Here is a 7577-nt window from a genome sequence, read left to right on the forward strand (position 1 = left end):
AGTCAGGATTGAGAGGAACAGAGAAGGGACACATTGGAGGAAAAATAACTTCAAAGGCAAAACCATGGAAGCTGAGGTCTGAAGTCAAGAAGCCTCAGTCCAAGAGAGCAGACCCACCCAAACCCATGGAGAGGGTGAGTTTGCCCCAAAGGCAGAGAGTGGGCCTTCCACCTCATTGCAGTGGAAGAGTTGGCCTGCCTCAGACCTTGGAGAGGGTGCAGCACATTCCTTGGGGTTTGAGGAGAGCCTGGCTGCCACCACATGTGGGGTTGAGCATGTGCCCCAGAGATGGCAGAGAGCCCAGGTGCAGCCCTGATGCTCGGAGAGAGTGGAGCTGAGAAAAAGGTGGTCTCCCCAGTATCCCCCAAGGTTGCATTCAAAGAGAGGCAGGGCTCTGCATAGGCCTTTGGAAGGGGTGGGACTGCCACTTTCTAAAGCCCTGAAGATAAATGATCCTCAGACTTTGAAATCTAATGGACTTTGTCTTGTGGGTTTTTGAAACTGTATGGGTCTGTTGACCCCTGTGCTCCTTCCTCCCTATGGAAATGGGTATGTGTATCCTATGACTGTTCCTCCTTTGTGTGTTGGGAGAAAATAACTTGTTCTGAGTTTTACAGGTCCAGAGCCAATGGAGAAAATTTTGCCTTAGGACTGTCTATGCCTTTAAATAACTTTGATGAGGCTTTGTACTGATTTTAATCTTGTATTAATCTTGTATTTGAAATGTTACTGGAATGGTTTAAGGTTCTTTAATATTGTTATAGAATTAATGTATTTTATGTATGGGAAAAACATGTCCTTTTTAGGGTCCAGAGGGTGGAATGTGCTGGTTTGAAAGTATGCATGTACCCTAGAAAAGCCATGTTTTAATCCTAACCCCATTTTATTAATCCAGCCATTTCTTCTAATCCCTGTTAAATATTGTATGTTTAAATCTGTAATTAGATCATCTCCCTGGAGATGTGACTCAATGTAGAGTGGTTGTTGAACTAGATTAGGTGGAGACAGGTCTCCACCCATTTGGGTGGGTCTTGATTAGTTTACTGGAACACTATAAAAGAGGAAACATTTTGGAGAAAGCTGGAGAATCTGAGAGAACAGAACAATGTAGCCATGAGAAGCAGAGAGTTTACCAGACAGTGACCTTTGGAGATGAAGAAGGAAAATGTGTCCCAGGGAGCTTCATGAAACAGGATGCTAGGAGAGAAAGCTAGCAGTGAGGAGAGAAAGCTAGCAGATGATGTCATGTTCGCCATGTGCCCTTCCAGATGAGAGAGCCTGACTGTGCTCACCATGTGCCCTCTCACTTGAGAGAGAAACCCTGAACTTCATTGACCTTCTTGAACCAAGGTATCTTTCTCTGGATGCCTTTGATTGGACATATCTATAGACTTGTTTTAATTGAGACATTCTCTCAGTCTTAGAACTACAGTTCTACTAGCAACTTTTTAAATCCCCCTTTCTAAAAGTCATTTTGCTTCTGGTATATTGCATTCTGGCAGCTAGCAAACTAGAACAGTATCTGACTTATAAATACAAAAATGTAATCATCTTTGTATTTTTTCATATCATTCAGTAATTCATTGGATTTTTTGTATATATATACTTTTAAGCCTTCTTTGGCTCATAAAATTGGCATCTAATTGACATCAAGTGGTTAAGATGTATATACTAAAAATAATTTTGAAATCATGCCAAATATATCTGTATAGTAGTTTTCATAGAAAAGTTGCATAAAATTAATTAAAACTCTTTTTAAAATACATAATTCGCATTAGATTTAAGTAGTACATTGATTTGGCAGAATATGCAAATGAGGAGGTATACAGCAAATTCATATGTGTCACTTAATGGAAATAAATTTATGCATGTACTACTACACAGTATGTATATAGTAGTATGTACAGCATGTACTACTCTGAAATACAGTGAAGCAGATTAGTTTTGTCTATTCCAAAACTTAGTATAAATTGAATTATACAATGTAAACATTAACCCTGCTATGTGTGGTTTCTTTTGCTCAGATTCTTGTCATTCACACAAATTCACGGAGTTGCATACATAACTTTGATTCCTGCATAGTGTTCAACTGAATGAATATTCAATTTTTGTCTTTGTTCTCCTGGTGATGGACATGTGGGCTCTTCCCATATTTGGATTATTATGAATAAAATTGCTATAAACAATTTCAAACAAGTCGTTTTTGAGGACATATGCTCTCATTTGTTGTGTGTGTGCACCTAGAGACAGAACTTCTGGAGCACAACATAAGCATATGCTCAAGTATACTGGAAACTGACAAAATATTTCATAGTGGTCCTCGCAGTTTATATTCCCACAAAAGTATATGAGAGCTTCAGATGTTCCAAGTCCGCTCATTCATTTAGTTTTATCAGTCTTTTGAATTCTAGTCATTCCATAAGGGTATAGTGATAATTAAGTATGATTCAAATATTCATTCTCATAATATTGTTAACTAATGATGTTGAGCAACTTTGAGAAATGCTTTGAAAGTTTTCATTCATTTTTAAAATCTGAATTTTCCAATCATTTTTATCAATTTGTAGGAGTTCCTTAAATATTATAAATAATAATCATTTCAAAAATTCATTGCATTTACATTCTTCTACTCGGTGATTTGTCTTTCCAACTCCTTAGTGGTATTTTTGATAAGCAGATACTTTTTTATTTTTATTAAGTCAAATTTTTCTTTTACAGGTTTTGAATCCTGTCCAGGAAATATTCACCCAAATCAGTGTCACAAAACCATTCTTCTTTACTTTCCTCCCAAAACTTCACAGTTTAAAATTCCATGTTTAGATGGAAAAAGTTAGTTCAAGTTAAATTTTATGTATGGTGTGAGTTAGAAAAAAAGTTAATTTTTTAGCCATAGGGATATTCAGTTGTCTCACACCCATTATTAGGAAGATTTTGCCTTCCCATTGAATTTCATTGGTGTCCTTATCAAATATCAAGTGACTATACATGTGTAGGTCTATTTCTCAAATGATATTTTTCTATTCCATTTATCAATTTCTGTACACTTATGCCAACATCATATTCTTTTAATTATAGTATTTTATACTAAGTTCTAAAACCTGGTATTATAATTCCTCCAACATTATTTTCCCTCCTCTTCAATATTATCTTAGGTATCCCAGATCTTTTGCATGAAGAGTAAATATTTATATGCTTATATATTTAAATACCTCTAAATCTATATGCATATTTATATTTTATCACCTGGTATTCTGCCATTCATGAATATCATATTGCCCATTGATTTATTAATATATTTAAATATGGAAATATACTTCCTTTTATTGAACCATGAAAGAAAGACCCATTTGCTATGCTGAATAATCTTTTGAAAATCATCTGGCTTCTACTCTCTAATATTTTATTTAAAATATTTGTTCCAGTATTCACTAGTGAGATTGTTCTGTATTTCCAGTCTTGGCATCAATATCATACTGGCTCTGTTAAAGAAATTTCAAAGCTCATTATTTTTTTGCAGGGCTCTGAAATAGTTCAAGTAACATTTGGCATTATTTGGTCCTTCACTTTCGAATAATTGGCTTTGAAGTCTAATGCTTTTGGAGAATGTAACTCTGACAACATTGCCATTTGCTTCTAGACTAATTGTTCAGTTTGGATTATCTACCTCTTTCACTTCCAGTGGCAGAGAGAGTTCAAATAGTAATAGTAATACTATTAATTTGAATAAATAAGTCAAAACAGGATTTATTCTATTAATAAAAATGGCTTTACTGAGAACCAGATGTAAGTAACTAGAAAATAATATTTAAAAATTTCCATTCAAAGCATAAAAGTAAGTAACATCAAAGAATAGACTCAAGAAAATCTGCATAGTTACTGTATAAAGAAAGAGACAACATTAACAGATAACAAATAAATATGTTCATAAATGGGACACTATTTCTCTGGATGAACATCTCAATATGAAAAACTGTAAATTCTTCCAAAATTAGTGTAATCATTCAATTAAATTTCTACAATTTTAAATTACTTTACTTATAACATCATAAGATTATTCTAAGGTATATCTGAAAGACAATATATGCAGACATAGTCAATATGGTGTGAAAAAAGAACCATGCAGAAGAATTTGCCTTATACAATATCAAAATGTATTCTGTAGCAATGTTAATCAAAACATTGTGTTATTAAAAAACGAATAATCATAGAATAATGACACAAAATGGTATTATGAAAAAGACATTTTCTAATAGAGAAAAACTAATAACTCTTCATTGTTCTCCATTCCACATCTTAGAGATAAACACACATCTTTATCCTATATCAAAATATACATGCGTCTGTATATACATACATGTATAAATTTTTTTCATTTTTAAATGTTTTTTATTCTAAAGTACAACATATATAAAAAAATTTTCAGTGTAGATTTAAACAAGTAGTTAAAGAAAAGATTTCAAAGTTTGGTATGGGTTACCATTTCACATTTTCAGATTTTTCCTTCTAGCTGCTCCAAAACACTGGAAGCTAAAAGGAATATCATAATGGTGATTCAGTAGTTTGCTAAATCTTATCCTCTCTGTCATAACTCCTCCTGTTTTTCATTTGCAAGTTTTTTTAATTATATAGTATAACATATATACAAAAGCAAAGAAATAAAAAATCAATAGTTTTCAAAGTACTCTTCAACAAGTAGTTACAGGACAGATCCCAGAGTTGGTCATGGGCTATCATATGATCCTCTCATATTTTTCCTTCTGGCTGCTCCATAATATAGGAGGCTAGAGGGCTTAAATAATAGTTTTTTGTAGGTAGCAGAGTTTAGACTACCTGTAGACATACCAAAAATTTACTTCTGAGGACCTCCTTTGTTGCTCAGATGTGGCCTCAGTCTCTCTAAGCTCAACTCTGCAAGTGAAATCATCACCCTTCCCTTTATGTGGGACATGACATGGAGGGGTAAAATTCTCCTTAGTGATGTGGGAGATGACTCCCATGGATGAATCCAGATCTGGCACCGTGGGATCAACAATTCCATCCCGACTAAAAGTGGGGAAAGAAGTGTATTTAATAAAGTATCAGCGGCAGAGAGAATTCAAATAGTCGAGAGTCTACTCTGCAGGCTTCAGTTAGACCTTGCTACTTATCATAACCCCTAACCAGGACCATTCCAGCCAATCTTAAAGAACATCTAGGGCAATAAATAAGATTCCACAAGGGTTCCAGGCACTAGAGTAACTTTCCAGAAACCTACAACCTCCAGATAGTTCCATCTTCCTACCCCATATTAGTGACAGACCCTTCCAATATGAAAAATGTAGAACTGCCATAGCCCAAACACCCTAAAAAGAAGGATGGAAAGATCAAAGGTGATGGTGGACTTAAACTGAGAAAACAAGATTTAACAAGCAAATATGAGTGCTGAATCAATAAATTGATATCTCTTTTAGTCTCTAGTATTTTAGAGCAGCTGGAAGTAAAAACCTAAAACTGTGGAACTGTAACCCACATCAAACACTGAAATATGTTCTACAACTAATTGTGGTGCTGTGTTTTGAAATTTATAACTTTTTTGTATATATGCTATTTTTGATTTAAAAAAGATGGAAAAAAGTTGATTGTGATGAAAAAGGCATATTTTATGATTAAGAAAACTTTGAATCAATGGATATTGGAAATTCTACTCTTTAAGAGAATACCTATTAATAATATGACTATATTTCAAAAACAGAATTAGGTGCATACAATATAATTCAGAACTAAAGAACAACATTGTGAAAGAGAAGGTGGAAATAATCCCAGGCATATAAAAACAAATTAGTTAATGCTTAAAATGGAATAAGCACCAGCCAACATAGTCTAAGCACTAGCCAGTCAGGCACAAATAAGAGAGAATTAAGCATCATCACTAGTACAGAAATGACAAAGCCATCTTATCCTTTATATCTCATATTTTTGTGGTCCTTTATCTCTTCCTCTTCTTCTGGGAATCCCATGACGCCGATATTGGCATGCTCGATGGTGTCCCATAGGTTCTTCAGTCTCTGTTCTTTTTGTTGTCATTCACTTTTTCTTTTTTCACCTCAAGCTGAACAGCTTCAATTGTCTTGCATTAGAATTCATTGATCTTTCCTTTTGCCTCCTCCAATCTACACTGCAAACCTTCCATTTTTCACCTATGTTATCCCGCTTTTGAGTTCCAGAATGTCCTTTTGCCTCTTCTTTAGAATTTCTATATAATTATTTAGGTTTTTATTTTTTCATATATTGTTTTCCTGATTTCCTTTAGTTCTTTGTCCATGTTTTCCTTTAGTTCATTGATCATATTTATGAGAGTTGTTATAAGATCTTTAATCAGTTTTTAATTCCAGAGACTATGTTTCCTCCAAAATATTTTCCATCAAATTCTTCTTTTTCCTTATGACTAGTCTATATGCTTTTGTTTCCTTGTGTGCTTTGTGAATCTTTTTTAAGAATTCAACATTCTGAGTATTATGTGTGTTCAATCTAGATTGCTACTTCTCTCAATCTTCAGTCCACTAGACTGAAAACAAGAGAGGAAGGAAGGAAAGGAGGGAGGAATGCAGGGTAGAAAAAAGGGGGAAAAAAGCAGTGAAAGAGAGAGGGAAAAATGGAAATAAAAAAAAACACACACACACAAAACTGAAAGACAAAACACCCATAAAGTTTACCAACAAAATTAACAAGGAAAAAAAAGTATGCACTGCCTCATCTAGTTTCTCATGTGCTGGTGGGAAGCCAGATGCTGCTGCTTTTGAAACTGAGTCCTAGGCCACCAGTGTTTTTCATACGCCTCTGGGACCTGCCAAATTCACCAAAAATGCAAAATAGGTCAAATAAATGGGGGAAATAAAAACACCACTCTCTCTTCTCCCCTAAAAAATGAAAGAAGAAGAGAAAGAGGTGTTATCAGCTCTTTATGTTCTAGAAGATGCTATTATAAGAGCAAATGACATTGTTTCTGAGAGAAAATGAGGCTAGGGTCAGTGTGAGGGCCTCAGGGTTCTGCCAGAATAATCAATGCAAGAAAGAGAAGGAAGAAAACCAACCAATGAAAATGGGCATGGGGGTCTTTAAATCCTGGTGAAGTTGTTGGGAGGCTGGAAGCACTGCTGCCTCCAAGACTGAAACTGAACCCAGCTTCCAAACAGCTCTCTTAAGGATCCCTTACACCGGTTTCTGTTCTCAACCATGAATTTTAGAGGAGGAGACTTCCTGTGCCAGCCCCAGCTCTAGCCAACCTCTCCTGGACTCTGGGCCGATTTCCTGTAGCCATAGCTCTTTCCACTGCTTCGGCAGAGGAGCTGAGTAGAGGGGTCTGGTCATTGATTAGTGACTTCACATACATAAGCTAAACTCTTAGCAGCCTTTTGCTTCCCTGACAGCCCTCTAATTGTTCTAAATGTCCACTGTGGTTCCAAGGTTACCACCTAGTTAATTCCAGTCTCTTCTTCCAGTTCTTCCCTTGTTCCAGTGGAGAGAGTGATTTGTAAAATTTCCTACTCTGCCAATTTGCACCTGTGTTCTTTGCCCATCTTTTCAATGTATCTGTTCTG

The sequence above is a fragment of the Tamandua tetradactyla genome, chromosome 4 (genome assembly GCF_023851605.1).
Source record: "Tamandua tetradactyla isolate mTamTet1 chromosome 4, mTamTet1.pri, whole genome shotgun sequence".
NCBI lineage: Eukaryota > Metazoa > Chordata > Mammalia > Pilosa > Myrmecophagidae > Tamandua > Tamandua tetradactyla.